This window comes from Mesoplodon bidens, assembly GCF_964165515.1.
Source record: "Mesoplodon bidens genome assembly, chromosome: 9".
NCBI lineage: Eukaryota > Metazoa > Chordata > Mammalia > Artiodactyla > Ziphiidae > Mesoplodon > Mesoplodon bidens.
In genome coordinates this window covers 16,595,557-16,614,236 of record NC_138166.1, presented here as the reverse complement: position 1 = coordinate 16,614,236, position 18,680 = coordinate 16,595,557, and the positions used below count along the sequence as shown (strand labels likewise).

General features: G+C 39.4%; 1 protein-coding gene across 2 annotated transcripts in view; it reads right to left on the bottom strand.

Moving 5' to 3' along the window:
* The window catches only part of RALA (RAS like proto-oncogene A), an 84,841-nt gene that overhangs the window by 23,593 nt on the left and 42,568 nt on the right, over nucleotides 1-18,680 (bottom strand). Inside the window, exon 2 of one of the 2 annotated variants that reach the window (XM_081244437.1) lies at nucleotides 7,722-7,796. The exons of the other annotated variant lie outside the window; for it this stretch is intronic. The gene's annotated coding sequence lies outside the window, so the exon portion shown is untranslated. The remainder of the gene's footprint in view (nucleotides 1-7,721; nucleotides 7,797-18,680) is intronic. 2 annotated transcript variants of the gene reach the window in all.

The following is an 18,680-nucleotide window of genomic DNA, read 5'->3' as shown; positions in this document are numbered from 1 at the left end:
CCTCTGGAGAGTGTGTAAGCAGGACTGTGACATAATTTCATTTATGTTTTTAGAAAGATTGCCATGGCCAGTGTGTGCAGAATGAATGGCAGAGGTGCAAGAGCTGAAAGCAAAGGAGTCCATCCCATAGTCCATGACGAGGTTTGGCAGATGGAGGCTGCCAGTGACCTTGGGAAGTCACCTCACCAACGAGGTAGGAACCATAGCCTGAATGGGGTGGGTTGAGGAGAAAACAGAAGGTGTAGAAATGGACTTGACTCAGAAGACGAACGGAAAAATGGGGTCATAGATGGACACGGTTTTTTGTTTGGGTCGCTTTTTAATTATTCTTAAGGGACGTTTATATGATAATCATCTAAAAGAGGCAGAAATTAATGATGAAGAAGAGAAGGTGCCTCTAGGAGTAGACCAGGGAAGTAGAGACCCAGGGCACACAGGAGGAGGGACAGCTCTTTCTTTGTAAAGCAAAGAACAAGGTACAGGCGCAGGCTGCAGACAGATCTGGCTGTTTCTTTATTTAACTGCATCTATTATTTCCTCCATGAAATATGATTCACACAGCAGTTTAGTGAGGAGTTGGAATTCAAAAGCACGCCTGTCTAGATAGATCAGTGGAACAGGATATACAGAAATAGATCCAAATACACACTATAGTTTAGTGTGTAATAAATGTGGCATTTCAAATGGAGGGTCGGGGAGGGAAGCATAGAGGATAATTCAGTAAATGGTTCTGGGACAACTGGTGAGCTATCTGGGAAAAAATTAAGTTGGACCCATTCTCCTCACACCAATACAAATTGTAAATTTATAAAATAAATTTATATAAATCTTTGAAAGTGGTTCAAAGATTTAAATGATAAAATGAAATCACAAAAGCACCAGAAAAAAAAAACCCACAAAATTTTTGTTTTATAATCTTAGAATGGGAAAGGCATAAAGTACTATCTAAAACTCAAGTCATAAAATAACTTTGATAAATTTTACTACTCAAAACAATTTCTACATGGCAAAATCTTCTACAAGCAAAATAAAAAGATAAACTGAGGAAAATATTTGTGATTTATTTCAAAGAGAAGAGGTAATTTCCCTATATAAAAAGTTACTATAAATAAAATCAACAACTCTAAGAAAATGGGCAAAAAATACCAACAGTCACAGAAAAGGAAATACAAAGGGCTCTAATATGCTCAACCTTGCTGATAAGAGAAATACAAATAATATTAGATTGGATCTCAACTGTTTTACCCATCAGATTGTTATCAGTATGTTTGCAAGGACCAGCAAACTATAGCCCCCTTGGCCTGCTTTTTGTATGGCCTGTGGCTAGGAACCGTTTTTTGTTTTTGAAGGGTTGTAAACAAAACAAAACAAAATAAAACCAAGAATAATGTGAAACAGAGAATGTACGCGGCCCACAAGTCTAAATGTTTTCTTTCCACCCTCTACAGAAAAAGCTTGTCCCTCCCTGGTAGACAAACAGGCACATTCCTTCACTGCAGTGGAAGTGTAAATTGGAAACATGGACTAATTAGCGACCATAAAAAAACAGATGCTCTTTTACCCATTGATATGGAGGGAACTAAAACATACTCTTTTTTCAAATTAATTAATTAATTGGCTGCATTGGGTCTTCGTTGCTGCATGCGGGCTTTGTCTACTTGTGGTGAGCAGGGGCTACTCTTCGTTGAGGTGCAAGAGCTTCTCATTGCGGTGGCTTCTCTTGCTGCGGAGCACGGGCTCTAGGTGCGCAGGCTTCAGTAGTTGTGGCTCACGGGCTCTAGAGCACAGGCTCAGTAGTTGTGGCGCATGGGCTTAGTTGCTCCGTGGCATGTGGGGTCTTCCCAGACCAGGGCTCGAACCCGTGTCCCCTGCACTGGCAGACGGATTCCTAACCACTGCGCCACCACATATTGTTAAAGTGGAAAAAGTAAGATATAGAGCAATGTAACTTGTATGTTATGAACTGCATAAAAAGATGAGAAAAAAGGGATTTAGAGGTTTATTTGTTTATATACTGGAAACGATATAAAAAATGGTAACACAGGGTTGCCTGTGAGGATGGAAACTAAGTCACTGGTGGACAGGAGTGGGATAATGGCTTTTTGCTAACTACCAGTTTGATTTTTGTATAATGTGGACATATAACTTGTTTTTAAAATTAAAATTAGTCATAAAATAAATAACATTACCCTGTTTATTTCCTGAGCTCACTTGGTAAAAATACAATTAACTACTTTCCTGGCACCTTATACAAACTAGGAATTGGAGGACTGAACCTGAATTTTAATTGAAATACTTCTCCATGTATGTGTATGCAATTGTGTTTTCCTCCTTCAAGTAATGAGATAGGGATCCTTGAACTTCAAATTGTTTGGTTTGTAGGGTTCCTCGATTATTTTCTATCTTCTGCTGTTCAAACAAATATTTTTTAATTACACCATGGCCTCCTTCCCCCTACCCCCACCTTTTGGGTGACATGACGTCCCTGTGACTGACGTATTTTATAGCTGGGAGTGTGTCTGCACCTTCTGACCCCCTTCACCCATTCTGCTGCTTCACCCCCATCCTGGCAACCACCAGTCTGTTCTCTGTATCTATAAGCTTGGTTTGCTTTCCTTTGTTTTTTAGATTCCACATATAAGTGAAATCATACGGTATCTATCTTTCTCTGTCTGACTTATTTCTCTTACGATAATGCCCTCAAGGTCCATCCATGTCACAAAGGGCAAGATTTCATTTTTTAATGGCTGAATAATATTCCATTGTACATATATGCCATTATCATGCTGATGGACACTTAGGTTGTCTCCATGTCTTGGCCACTATAAATAATGCTACAATGACATGGGGGTACATATATCTTTTTGAGTTAGTGTGGATCATATGGGAGTTCTATTTTTAAAAAGCGATGTCCTAGAACAATACTATAAAATCTATTTGGTTATGGGTGGGCTTCAAGTTTTCAACCTTACTGTTTTCCTCTGCTTCACCCAGAAGCTAGACACCTACACCATGCTCACCATGTGGATTTAAGTTATGAATTACCTGATTTTTCCTCCCTCTCTCCCTCCTATCCTCCATTAACAAATATACTGTGCCTTATTATGTAAGGCACAGTTCTAGGCACTGGGGATATGGAGTTGAATTCCATAGGCCTAGGTCCCTGCTCTCATATGTTTAGTTAACAGGTACCCATACTGTATTGTTTCCTGTTGCCGCTATAACAAACACTATAAATTTATAGGGGCTTAAAACAACACAAAATTTATCATCCTGTGGTCAGAAGTCCAAAATGAATCTTAAGAGGCTAAAATCAAGGTGTCAGCAGGGTGGGTTCCTTCTGGACACTCCAGAGGGGAATCTGTTCCCTACTTCTCCCACTTCTAGAGACTGGCTTTCCTTGGCCCCTGGCTGCATCACTACCATCTCTGCTTCCGTAGTCAAACCTCTCTCTGCCTCCCTCTTATAAGGAGACTTGTGATGAGGAGACTTGTAATTACATTTAAGGCCCACAAGGATAATCCTGAAAATCATCCTCACACCTGCAAAGCCCCTTTTGCCATAAGAAGTAACATTCAAACATGCAGGGGACATGGATTCGTGCCCCGGTCTGGGAGGACCCCCCTTGCCGGGGAGCGGCTGGGCCCGTGAGCCATGGCCGCTGAGCCTGCGCGTCCAGAGCCTGTGCTCCGCAACGGGAGAGGCCACAACAGTGAGAGGCCCACGTACCGCAAAAAAAAAAAAAAAAAAAAAAAGATTATGGGGATGAGGACATGGATATCTTGTCGTCGGGTCATTAATCAGCCTACCACACACGGGAGGAAGTGGGTCAAGGAGCTTCAGACCACAAATCTCCAACCCAAACTCTAGGCTCTCTATTTTAAATTTTATGAAAATTTCTAAGAAGTGCTCAATCTAGTTCTCCAATACTTAATAAGGAAAACTCTACCAAGTAAGATCTCAAACACTCCCTGTCCACTAAAAACAATAAACCCAATGATCTTTGTATTTCCAAAGTTCATTATTACCTTTTTAAGACTTTCATAATAAAGACACTTACTATTAGGCTTTAGTTTAATAAAACTATTAGCTGGCAGAAGTTCCTACTGAGAGATTCCTTGTTAATAAAGAGATTAAATGGAGCATGCCTCTCCCCTCCAATCTGAATAGCGCATTAAAGGCTATCGTCACTAAAGTTCAGTTCCTATCAAAGCATTATAAACCACTACTAAGCACAAGCAGGTAGAGGCCACAGTAGTGACTCATCCTTCAAAATGAAAAATAGTTCATATGGACAACTCACAAATGACACTCCCTTATCTGCATTAAGAATACCTGCTCAATAAAGGAATTTAGTATAAAATGAACAATTTTAGAAGAGTTAGAATATACCTGACCAAGAAAGCAAGATACACAATTCTATTCTGAAAGGGATTTGAGACTATTTCAGTTGACTACTAGGCACAGATACAGATAATATCACTGGCGTATTTTTCCAACCATTTAAAGAACAGGTATTATTAATACTATTTAATGTTTTGCAACATAGAGAAAGCCTCCAAATTCCTTTTTGAGAGCTAGCTTAACATTGATGCAAAGTTCCTAACAAAGAGAGACTAAAGGAAAAACAGACTGACTGACCTATCATATAAATATGGTACAAAAATTCTAAATAAAAAATGTTAGAATCCAGCACATTAAAAGAATAAACCAAAGTGACCAGGTGGGATTCAACCAGATATGCAAGAATGTCTTTGTATTTTAGGAAGTCAATGTAATTCTTCATATTAATAGAAGAGAAAAATCATAGATTATCTCTACATGATCTGGAATGATATTTGATAAAATTCAAAGTCCACTGCTTATACCAATAATGATTTCATACTTAGGCCAAAGGAATCAACTGAAAAATTACTATAAACAAGAGATTTCAAAGATAATGGTTATATAATCAATATATTATATAAAAATAAATTTCTTTTCAAATAACCAGTTAGAATATATAATGGAAGGAAGGACTCAATTTACAACAAGACTCACAAAGAATACATAATTAAGAATAAAATTAACACAAACTGTAATATATTCATGAAGACAATTCAATCATGATATTTAGGTAACAGAAAGGGTGACTTTATGAAGATAAATGAAGGTAGATCCTGTTCTTGGGACAAGAAGATTGTATACTGGTAAAGGCACAAAACTCTGATAATAAGAAAGACTATTAATTTCTAATATATAAAAATCTCTTCACATAAAAAAATTTTTGACCACTGAGTCAAAAGACAAAGGACTTGACTTTGGAGTCATCTGATCTATCGCCTAGTCTTCTTTACCCTTAAATTTGTGAAGATAATTTCTGATGTTGAAAACTGGCTTTAACTTTTTCTTTAAAGGCAGGTTGATTTATATACAATAAAATCCCCCTTTTAATGAGTTTTGATAAATGTATACAGTCATATAACACCACCACAATCAAGACACAGAATAGTTCCATCACCTCCAAAGGTTTCCCCTTACCTCTTTGCAGTCAGTCTCCTCCCATCACCCCATCCCATGGCAGCCACTGATCTGATTTCAGTTCCTATTGTTTTGCCTTTTCCAGAATGTTATATAAATGGATCATATTGTACATAGCCTTTGTGCCTGTTTCTTTTCACCTAGCTAAGGCTTTTGAGATATATTCATATAATTACATGTATCAGTGGCATGTGCTTTTTTTTTTTTTTCCACTGTTTGATAGTATTCCGTTGTCTGGAAGTAGCATAATTTGTTTATCCATTCACATTTATTTGGGGTGTTTCCATTTTTACAATTTTATAAATAAAGAAGCTATAAAGAGTCGTGTACCGGTCTTTGTATATATATACATATATATACATATATATATATATATATATATATATATATATATATATATATATATATATGTTTTCATTTCTCTTGGATAAATACCTAGGGTGAGACTGCTAAACTGTATGATAAGTGTGTGTTGAAATGTTTTTCGAACTGGCTATACCTTTCTGTATTTCCACAATGAATGAGATTACCAGTCGCTCCACATCCTGGTACAGTCACAGCCAGTCTTTTCATGCTAAGTGGTCTATTGGATGTCTAGTGGTATTATGCTGTGGTTTTAATTTGCATTTTCCTAATGACTAATCATGTTGGGCATCTTTTAGTGTGGTTATTTACCATCTATGTGTCTTGGAGTTCAAATCTTTTACCCATTTTTAAAAATCGGGTTTTTAAAAGTGAGTTTTAAGAGTTCTTTAGGTATTCTGGAATCAAATCCTTTATCAGAGACATACCTTGAAAATATTTTCCCCCAGTCTGTGGCTTATCTGTCCATTTTCTTAACAAGTTTTTTGAAGAGTAGAAGCTTTTGATTTTGATGAAGTGCAAATAATCAATTTTTTCTTTATGTTTCAATGCTTTTGGGGTCCTAATCTTTGACAAATTTTAAATGATGAAGAAGCTACTGTAATTTGAATATTTATAAACAAAACCTTACTATTTAGTTATTAATTATTAAAAATAGAAAATGGAAGGAAGTCCAGGTGAAACATAACTTGTAACTGACACCCTGAACTCTTAGAAGGGCCTCCTTTATTTCAAGATATGCAATCAGCTCAAAAGGAGCAACAGTCAAAGCCAGAAGGTCCCTGAGGCGATGTTTTACTTCTAAAATGTAATAACTTAATATTTTCAAATTACCGAGACTTCACTGAATAAGGACAACATAAAATTATAACAAAGACTGAGCTAAAGAAAATAATGTTCTGTTTTAAGGGTACAATAGTTGAAAGCTGCTTAAAGATGGCTTAACAATTTGCCTGGTCTGCATAATAAAATTTATTTATATGACTTGCCAGACATGTTGTCAGACATCAAAGCACAGACTCTTAAAATCATGGGAAGGCTCAAATTACTTTACCTCTTTGGGTCTCGACTTGTTTGTAAAACTAAGTTTAAGACGAATAATTTAGCACGTGGAAGATGTCTAAATACACATAGTAAGTTCGGGTAATGTAAACATTCAGGCATCTTTTTAGAAGACCCTACCTTTATATGCAGCGTATATGCAGTCCCCAGTCAGTACAAAATTATTGATATTACCAGCAGCACAAAAGTAAAGCCCTCACCACAGTTAAAACTAACAAAACATTTCTAGAACTCAGGAGGAAGTCATGACTAAGCTGAGACTTGAAAGACAAAGCATTTTAGCAGACCAGGTGAGCCTGGGGGTGTTGGTGAGAGATGAAGGTGTAAGAAGTAAAAAGGGCCAGAAACAGACGTTTACATGACAGCAATTAAGATTTTTTTTTTTTTTTAATCCTTAGAGCAAAGAGAATTACCAGGAGTTTTTAAGTGAGAGATTATGACTCAGAAGGCAGGAAGAGCAGCCGCAGGCTACAGGGCAGTGGTGACTAGGGAGAAGATGGGGATGGATTTGAGACATTAAGAAAAAAGCATCAACCAAAGCTGGGGACAGATTAGATATGAGGGGTGAAGGGACAATTCAAGCCAAAGCACCCAACTTCCTGGCTTGAGTGGATATGGGTTAGGAAAGGAAGAGGAACAAGCAGCATTTTTAGGAGGGGTGGTGGTGAAAAGAGTTGGTGCAAGGAAATGATGGAAATCTACACTGATTTTTTAATGGATCAAAATATTTTAAAAGAAGAATCTAAGTATAGCCTAAGTATAAGCAGTTTTCTTACCCTAGTCACAGAGGTTCTGCTACCACACTATGACTTGATTTCAGCAATGTTGAGAAATAAGCAACGGGGCGGAACCTAAAAGGTGGAAGATAAAAAGACCGATAAACTACTATTTATAGCTATTTTAACATTTTTCTTTGAACCACTAAATGTGCTTTTAAAATAAGATTACCAGTAGAAAAATATTTAAGTTATTAATTATAAAGAATATACATTTTGCTTCTGTATTCCTGTGCTAACTATGGCAAGACACATAACAATAATCTTTTGAATTTTGAAACATGTCTTTTACCTATTTGAAAATTCAATACATGTTATTTACTGAACATACCAGCTACAAAATTGGATGAAGAAGTAATATTCAAGCCTGAATTTAACAGAACTACTAAAAAAGTGTGATTTATATAATTTATACCTGCTTTAGAGTCTACTGCATCCAAGCTATAAATTGGGTGTATAAATACTGTTATTTTGAGTTTCTCTTATTGATATATTATAAATCTGATATTGCCTGTGAAAACTCTGCTGATTTAAGAAGCAGAACCAGAAAAACATAATTGAATTAACCATGCCTGGGGCTTCCTTGGTGGCGCAGTGGTTAAGAATCCGCCTGCCAATGCAGGGGACACGGGTTCGGGCCCTGGTCCGGGAAGATCCCACATGCCGCGGAGCAACTAAGCCCGTGCGCCACAACTACTGAGCCTGCGCTCTAGAGCCCATGAGCCACAACTACTGAGCCCACGTGCCTAGAGCCCATGCTCTGCAACAAGAGAAGCCACTGCAACGAAAAGCCTGCGCACCGCAAAGAAGACCCAACACAGCCAAAAATAAATAAATAAAATAAATAAAAATGAAAAAAAACCCATGCCTGAATGATCCAACTTAAAAATGAACTGGGCATTTGATTAACTGAATAAGACATATCAAACTAATATTAGAAGAAATACTGACAAAAAGTTTAACAGAAATAGTCATTAGCAAATGAAATATTGTAAAAGAATCTAAGTATGGCCTCTGGTTTACATGAAGACATCTGTTAAATCCCACTTTGGGAGGGACTTCCGGGAAAGATGGCAGGAAGAGTAAGACGCAGAGATCACGTTCCTCCCCAAAGATACATCAGAAATACATCTACACGTGGAACAACTCCTACAGAACACCTACTGAACGCTGGCAGAAGACCTCAGACCTCCCAAAAGGCAAGAAACTCCCCACGTACCTGGGTAGGGCAAAAGAAAAAAAGAATAAACAGAGACAATAGGATAGGGACGGGACCTGCACCAGTGGGAGGGAGCCGTGAAGGAGGAAAGGTTTCCACACACTAGGAGCCCCTTTGCGGGCGGAGACTGTGGGTGGCCGAGGGCGGGAGCTTCAGAGCCAAGGAGGAGAGCACAGCAACAGGGGTGCGGAGGGCAAAGCGGAGAGATTCCCGCACGGAGGACCGGTGCCGACCGGCACTCACCAGCCCGAGAGGCTTGTCTGCTCACCCGCCGGGGCGGGCGGGGCTGGGAGCTGAGGCTTGGGCTTCGGTCGGAGCGCAGGGAGAGGACTGGGGTTGGCGGCGTGAACACAGCCTGAAGGGGGCCAGTGCGTCACAGCTAGCCAGGAGGGAGTCTGGGAAAAAGTCTGGGCCTGCCGAAGAGGCAAAAGACTTTTTCTTCCCTCTTTGTTTCCTGGTGCGCGAGGAGAGGGGATTCAGAGCGCTGCTTAAAGGAGCTCCAGAGATGGGCGCGAGCCGCGGCGAAAAGCGCGGACCCCAGAGACAGGCGTGGTACGCTGGGGCTGCTGCTGCCGCCGCCAAGAGGCCTGTGTGCGAGCGCAGGTCACTGTCCACGCCCCCCTTCCGGGGAGCCGGTGCAGCCCGCCACTGCCAGGGTCCCGGGATCCAGGGACGGCTTCCCCGGGAGAGCGCACGACATGCCTCGGGCTGGTGCAACGTCATGCCGGCCTCTGCAGCCACAGGCTCGCCCCGCACTCCGTGCCCCTCCCTCCCCCCGGCCTGAGTGAGCCAGAGCCCCCAAAGCGGCTGCTCCTTTAACTCCATCCTGTCTGAGCGAAGAACAGACGCCTTCAGGCAACCTACACGCAGAGGCGGGGCCAAATCCAAAGCTGAACCCCGGGAGCAGTGAGAACGAAGAAGAGAAAGGGAAATCTCTCCCAGCAGCCTCGGGAGCAGCAGATTAAAGCTCCACAGTCAACTTGATGTACCCTGCATCTGTGGAATACATGAATAGACAACGAATCATCCCAAGTTGAGAAGGTGGACCTTGAGAGCAACATTGGATTTTCTTCCCCTTTTCCTCTTTTTGTGAGTGTGTATGTGTATGCTTCTGTGTGAGATTCTGTCTGTACAGCTTTGCTTCCACCATTTGTCCTAGGGTTCTATCTGTCCGTTTTTTAAATTTATTTTCTTACTAATTATTTATTTTAATAACTTTATTTTATTTTATCTTACTTTATTTTATTTTACTTTATCTTCTTTCCTCCTTCCCTCCCTCCCTCCTTTAGACAACGAATCATCCCAAATTGAGGTGGACTTTGAGAGCAAGATTTATGATTTTTTCCCCTTTCCCTCTTTTTGTGAGTGTGTATGTGTATGCTTCTGTGTGACATTTTGTCTGTATAGCTTTGCTTCCACCATATGTCCCAGGGTTCTACCCATCCGTTTTTTTTTCTTAATAATTATTTTTTATTTTAATAACTTCATTATATTTTATCATACCTTACTTTATTGTACTTTATCATCTTTCTTTCTTTTTTCTTCCTTCCCTCCTCCCTCCTTTCTTTTCTTTCTTTCTTTCATTCATTCTTTCTTTCTTTTCTTCTACTAACTCCTTCTTTCTACATTTTCTCCTTTTTATTCTGAGCCGTGTGGATGAAAGGCTATTGGTGTTGCAGCCAGGAGTCAGTGCTGTGCCTCTGAGGTGGGAGAGCCAACTTCAGGACGCTGGTCCACAAGAGACCTCCCAGCTCCACGTAATATCAAACAGCGAATATCTCCCAGAGATCTCCATCTCAACACCAACACCCAGCTTCACTCAATGACCAGCAAGCTACAGTGCTGGACACCCAATGCCAAACAATTAGCAAGACAGGAACACAACGCCACCCATTTGCAGAGAGGCTGCCTAAAATCATAATAAGTCCACAGACACCCAAAACACACCACCAGACGTGGACCTGCCCACCAGAAAGACAAGATCCAGCCTCATCCACCAGAACACAGGCCCCTCCACCAGGAAGCCTACACAACCCACTGAACCAATTTTAGCCAATGGGGACAGACACCAAAAACAATGGGAACTACGAACCTGCAGCCTGCAAAAAGGAGACCCCAAACACAGTAAGATAAGCAAAATGAGAAGACAGAAAAACACACAGCAGTTGAAGGAGCAAGATAAAAACCCACCAGACCTAACAAATGAAGAGGAAATAGGCAGTCTACCTGAAAAAGAATTCAGAATAATGATAGTAAAGATGATCCAAAATCTTGGAAATAGAATAGACAAATGCAAGAAACATTTAACAAGGACCTAGAAGAACTAAAGATGAAACAATCAACGATGAACAACACAATAAATGAAATTAAAAATACTCTAGATGGGATCAATAGCAGAATAACTGAGGCAGAAGAATGGATAAGTGACCTGGAAGATAAAATAGTGGAAATAACTACTGCAGAGAAGAAGAAAGAAAAAAGAATGAAAAGAACTGAGGACAGTCTCAGAGACCTCTGAGACAACATTAAACGCACCAACATTCGAATCATAGGGGTTCCAGAAGAAAGAAAAAGAAAGGGACTGAGAAAATATTTGAAGAGATTATAATTGAAAACTTCCCTAAATTGGGAAAGGAAATAGTTAATCAAGTCCAGGAGGCACAGAGAGTCCCATACAGAATAAATCTAAGGAGAAATACCCCAAGACACATACTAATCAAACTGTCAAAAATTAAATACAAAGATAACATATTAAAAGCAGCAAGGGAAAAACAACAAATAACACACAAGGGAATCCCCATAAGGTTAACAGCTGATCTTGCAGCAGAAACTCTGCAAGCCAGAAGGGACTGGCAAGACATATTTCAAGTGATGAAGGAGAAAAACCTACAACCAAGATTACTCTACCCAGCAAGGATCTCATTCACATTTGATGGAGAAATTAAAACCTTTACAGACAAGCAAAAGCTGAGAGAGTTCAGCACCACCAAACCAGCTTTACAACAAATGCTAAAGGAACTTCTCTAGGCAAGAAACACAAGAGAAGGAAAAGACCTATAATAACAAACCCAAAACAATTAAGAAAATGGGAATAGGAACATACATATTGATAATTACCTTAAATGTAAATGGACTAAATGCTCCCACCAAAAGACACAGACTGGCTGAATGGATACAAAAACAAGACCCAGATATATGCTGTCTACAAGAGACCCACTTCAGACCTAGAGACACATACAGACTCAAAGTGAGGGGACGGAAAAAGATATTCCATGCAAATGGAAATCAAAAGAAAGCTGGAGTAGCAGTTCTCATATCAGACAAAATAGACTTTAAAATAAAGACTATTAGAAGAGACAAAGAAGGACACTACATAATGATAAAGGGATCGATCCAAGAAGAAGATATAACAATTGTAAATATTTATGCACCCAACATAGGAGCACCTCAATACATAAGGCAAATACTAACAGCCATAAAAGGGGAAATCGACAGTAACACAATCATAGTAGGGGACTTTAACACCCCACTTTCACCAATGGACAGATCAGCCAAAATGAAAATAAATAAGGAAACACAAGCTTTAAATGATACATTAAACAAGATGGACTTAATTGGTATTTATAGGACATTCCATTCAAAAACAACAGAATACAGATTTTTCTCAAGTGCTCATGGAACATTCTACAGGATAGATCATATCTTGGGTCACAAATCAAGCCTTGGTAAATTTAAGAAAATTGAAATTGTATCAAGTATCTTTTCCGATCACAACGCTATGAGACTAGATATCAATTATGGGAAAAGATCTGTAAAAAATACAAACACATGGAGGCTAAACAATACACTACTTAATAACGAAGTGATCACTGAAGAAATCAAAGAGGAAATAAAAAAATACCTAGAAACAAATGACAATGGAGACATGACGCAAAACCTATGGGATGCAGCAATAGCAGTTGTAAGAGGGAAGTTTATAGCAATACAATCCTACCTTAAGAAACAGGAAACATCTCGAATAAACAACCTGACCTTGCACCTAAAGCAATTTGAGAAAGAAGAACAAAAAAATCCCAAAGTTAGCAGAAGAAATCATAAAAACCAGATCAGAAATAAATGAAAAAGAAATGAAGGAAACAATAGCAAAGATCAATCAAACTAAAAGCTGGTTCTTTGAGAAGATAAACAAAATTGATAAACCATTAGCCAGACTCATCAAGAAAAAAAGGGAGAAGACTCAAATCAATAGAATTAGAAATGAAAAAGGAGAAGTAACAACTGACACTGCAGAAATACAAAGGATTATGAGAGATTACTACAAGCAACTCTATGCCAATAAAATGGACAACCTGGAAGAAATGGACAAATTCTTAGAAATGTACAACCTGCCAAGACTGAATCAGGAAGAAACAGAAAACATGAACAGACCAATCAGAAGCACTGAAATTGAAACTGTGATTAAAAATCTTCCAACAAACAAAAGCCCAGGACCAGATGGCTTCACAGGCGAATTCTATCAAACATTTAGAGAAGAGCTAACACCTATCCTTCTCAAACTCTTCCAAAATATAGCAGAGGGAGGAACACTCCCAAACTCCTTCTACGAGGCCACCTTCACCTTGATACCAAAACCAGATAAGGATGTCACTAAGAAAGCTACAGGCCAATATCACTGATGAACATAGATGCAAAAATCCTCAACAAAATACTAGTAAACAGAATCCAACAGCACATTAAAAGGATCATACACCATGATCAAGTGGGGTTTATTCCAGGAATACAAGGATTCTTCAATATACGCAAATCAATCAACGTGATACACCATATTAACAAATTGAAGGAGAAAAACCATAAGATCATCTCAATAGATGCAGAGAAAGCTTTCGACAAAATTCAACACCCATTTATGATAAAAACCCTGCAGAAAGTAGGCACAGAGGGAACTTTCCTCAACATAATAAAGGCCATATATGAGAAACCCACAGCCAACATCGTCCTCAATGGTGAAAAACTGAAACCATTTCCACTAGGATCAGGAACAAGACAAGGTTGCCCACTCTCACCACTCTTTTTTTTTTTTTTTTTTTTTGCGGTACACGGGCCTTTCACTGTTGTGGCCTCTCCTGTTGAGGAGCACAGGCTCCGGACACGCAGGCTCAGCGGCCATGGCTCACGGGCCCAGCCGCTCCGCGGCATGTGGGATCTTCCCGGACCGGGGCACGAGCCCATGTCCCCTGCATCGGCAGGCGGACTCCCAACCACTGCGCCACCAGGGAAGCCCCTCACCACTCTTATTCAACACAGTTTTGGAAGTTTTAGCCACAGCAATCAGAGAAGAAAAGGAAATAAAAGGAATCCAAATCGGAAAAGAAGTAAAGCTGTCACTGTTTGCAGATGACATGATACTATACATAGAGAATCCTAAAGATGCTACCAGAAAACTACTAGAGCTAATCAATGAATTTGGTAAAGTAGCAGGATACAAAATTAATGCACAGAAATCTCTGGCATTCCTAAAATCTGAAAGTGAAATCAAGAAAACACTCCCATTTACCACTGCAACACAAAGAATAAAATATCTTAGAATAAACCTACCTAAGGAGACAAAAGACCAGTATGCAGAAAATTATAAGACACTGATGAAAGAAATTAAAGATGATACAAACAGCTGGAGAGATATATCATGTTCTTGGATTGGAAGAATCAACATTGTGAAAATGACTCTACTACCCAAAGCAATCTACAGATTCAATGCAATCCCTATCAAACTACCACTGGCATTTTTCACAGAGCTACAACAAAAAAATTTCACAATCTGTATGGAAACACAAAAGGCCCTGAATAGCCAAAGCAATCTTGAGAACGAAAAACGGAGCTGGAGGAATCAGGCTCCCTGGCTTCAGAATATACTACAAAGCTACAGTAATCAAGACAGTACGGTACTGGCACAAAAACAGAAATACAGATCAGTGGAACAGGATACAAAGCCCAGAGATAAACCCACGCACATATGGTCACATTATCTTTGATAAAGGAGGCAGGAATGTACAGTGGAGAAAGGACAGCCTCTTCAATAAGTGGTGCTGGGAAAACTGGACAGGTACATGTAAAAGTATGAGATTAGATCACTCCCTAACACCATACACAAAAATAAGCTCAAACTGGATTAAAGACCTAAATGTAAGGCCAGAAACTATCAAACTCTTAGAGGAAGACATAGGCAGAACTCTCTATGACATAAATCACAGCAAGATCCTTTTTGACCCACCTCCTAGAGCAATGGAAATAAAAACAAAAATAAACAAATGCGACCTAATGAAACTTCAAAGCTTTTGCACAGCAAAGGAAACCATAAACAAGACCAAAAGACAACCCTCAGAATGGGAGAAAATATTTGCAAATGAAGCAAGTGACAAAGGATTAATCTCCTAAATTTACAAGCAGCTCATGCAGCTGAATAACAAAAAAAACAACCCAATCCAAAAATGGGCAGAAGACCTAAATAGACATTTCTCCAAAGAAGATATACAGATAGCCAACAAACACATGAAAGAATGCTCAACATCATTAATCATTAGAGAAATGCAAATCAAAACTACAATGAGATATCATCTCACACCAGTCAGAATGGCCATCATCAAAAAATCTAGAAACCATAAATGCTGGAGAGGGTGTGGAGAAAAGGGAACACTCTTCCACGGCTGCTGGGAATGGGAATTGGTACAGCCACTATGGAGAACAGTACGGAGGTTCCTTAAAAAACCACAAGTAGAACTACTATATGACCCAGCAATCCCACTACTGGGCATATACCCTGAGAAAACCATAACTCAAAAAGAGTCATGTACCAAAATGTTCTTTGCGGCTCTATTTACAATAGCCCGGAGATGGAAACAACCTAAGTGTCCATCATCGGATGAATGGATAAAGAAGATGTGGCACATATATACAATGGAATATTACTCAGCCATAAAAAGAAACAAAATTGCGTTATTTGTAGTGAGGTGGATGGACCTAGAGTCTGTCATACAGAGTGAAGTAAGTCAGAAAGAGAAAGACAAATACCATATGCTAACACATATATATGGAATTTAAGAAAAAAAAATGTCATGAAGAACCTCGGGGTAAAACAGGAATAAAGACACAGACCTACTAGAGAATGGACTTGAGGATATGGGGAGGGGGAAGGGTAAGCTGGGACAAAGCGAGAGAGAGGCATGGACATATATACACTACCAAACGTAAGGTAGACAGCTAGCGGGAAGCAGCCGCATAGCACAGGGAGATCAGCTCGGTGCTTTGTGACCGCCTGGAGGGGTGGGATAGGGAGGGTGGGAGGGAGGGAAGGAGAGGCAAGAGCAAAGGGATATGGAAACAGATGTATATGTATAACTGATTCACTTTGTTATAAAGCAGAAACTAACACACCACTGTGAAGCAATTATACTCCAATAGAGTTGTAAAAAAAAAAAATCCCACTTTGGGATGCACGTTTCATTTAACTTAGCTCTCTCTTTGTATAGTGGCTTCCCTGATCTTTTGGTTTGCTTTTGGATTTCCCTTCTGTTTCTGTTTCTTACGCCCATATTCTGAGTCAACATATATTTATTAAGAGTCAGATACTGTAGTAGGCATTGAGGGGAAGGGGGTAGGGGTAGGGGAAGGGGGTTCAGAGATGAGCAAGTCAAAATCCCTGACTTTGAGATCTTACAACAAAGTAACAGAGATGTGGGGGAGGATGGTATTGAGTTGTAACAGACAAGTCTGCCTCCTGCATCCCTTTCCACTTAAGTCACACTTGCTTTTTCTATGTTGCTTTTTGACTTCATAGCTTCAATTTTTATTTTTTAATTTAATTTTAATTTAATCATCCTGTAGAGGTAGAGCAGTCTATTTACCAGCTCTTGTAACAGAAGACATCATAGCTGTTCGGAGTTCTTCTAAATTCTAAATGGATAACCATCTGTTTCTATATTTAAAATGCTTTTCATGAGGTAGGTTTTAAGGAATTGTAATGAACGAACGGATTGTTTAAGGTTTATTAGACATATTGTCCAATGCTTTTCAAAAGTGCTATACAGCTGTTCACGACATTCCTATTAGCAATGGGCATTCTTTTAAAAAATCTGCTAATTATATACTGGGGAAAAGATCTCAGTTTTTCTAATTACGTCTTTGATTACATGATGAGGGTGACCGTTTTTTCCATGTATTTATTTATTTTGTGAATTGTTAATTCGCATCCTTTACTACTCTGGCAATAGCATCTCATATTATACTTTCATGTCACCATTGGCTAGGCTTTTTTTCCTCTTGCTTTCCCAGTCCACTGTAGCAGGTTTCTTCTGTTGCTGGGTAGATCTACTTCCCATGACAGATGAGGAGAGGTAACAGACTATGTTCACTGGCATTTTAGTGGATGGGCTTTACTTCAGGGTTCATGGGCAAGGAACAGGTTGACAGGGTAGGATCTTTCTCCACATATCAAAATAAGGAGCGTATTCCCTGGAACACTACCTCTTGCATTAGAACGCCTAGTCCTCCTCAGGCTGAGAGTTTAAAAACAAGGTCTTTTTGAAAGTAGATTTCCAACATTAGCATGGTAACCACTGTTGTGTGATCTCTGTAGGGGCTGAGTGAGTGGGTAGCATATCCAATTAGCTCTTGATATACCCTCCTTTAATTACTACCATGTCCTATCATCTCTTCTGCTCTCTGTTGCTACTGGCTCAAGCTTAGAGTCTCTTCAGGACTCTAAGGGGAAAAATAGATTCCACGTGCAGTTTCCCTCATGGGTATGCTGGGCTGGGGCTTCCTCCACCCTGGTTCAGCCATCAACGCCATCTGTTTTCTGTCTTCTGGAACCTGGAAGTGTCTGCTTTGCTCACGGTCACTCCATCTGTTCCCATTCTCAGTTATGGATTTACAAATTTCCGCCTCTAACTTTTTTTCCTCTCTGTCATTTCACAGGGGGTCGGGGCTACAGAGGAGTAGGACACATTAATTTAGTCTATTGGCTTTCCCTGCAGATGAGTTAAAATCCAGAGCTGACTTGATTTGGAGTGCCAAAATATTTCAGATTTAGAAACTATGAAAATCTCTATTAAAGAGATCTAATTTTAAAATTAGCCTCAGCTTTTTTGCACAGCAAAGGAAACCACTGACAAAATTAAAAGACAACCTACTGAATAGGAGAAAATATTTGCAAATGATATGACCGATAAGGGATTAATATCCAATATATATAAATAGCTCATACAGCTCAATATAAACAGCTCATACAACTCAACATCAAAAAAAGCAAACAACCCAATTTAAAAAATGAGAAGAACTGAATAGACATTTTCCCAAAGACAAAATGCATATGGCCAACAGGCACATGAAAAGATGCTTGACATTGCTAATCATCAAGGAAATGCAAATCAAAACCATAATGACATCACCTCACACCTGTTAGAATGGCCATCATCAAAAAGACAAAAAATAAATGTTAGTGAGGATGTGGAGAAAAGGAAACCCTTGTACCTTGTTGGTGAGGATGTAAACTGGTGCAGCTACTATGGAAAACAATACAAAGGTTTCTCAAAAAACTAAAAATAGAACTACCATATGACCAAACAATTCCACTCCTGGGTATATATCCAAATAAAAACAAAAACACTAATTTGAAAAGATACATGCACCCCAAGGTTCATAGCAACATTATTTACAATCGCCAAGATACAGAAGCAACCTACATA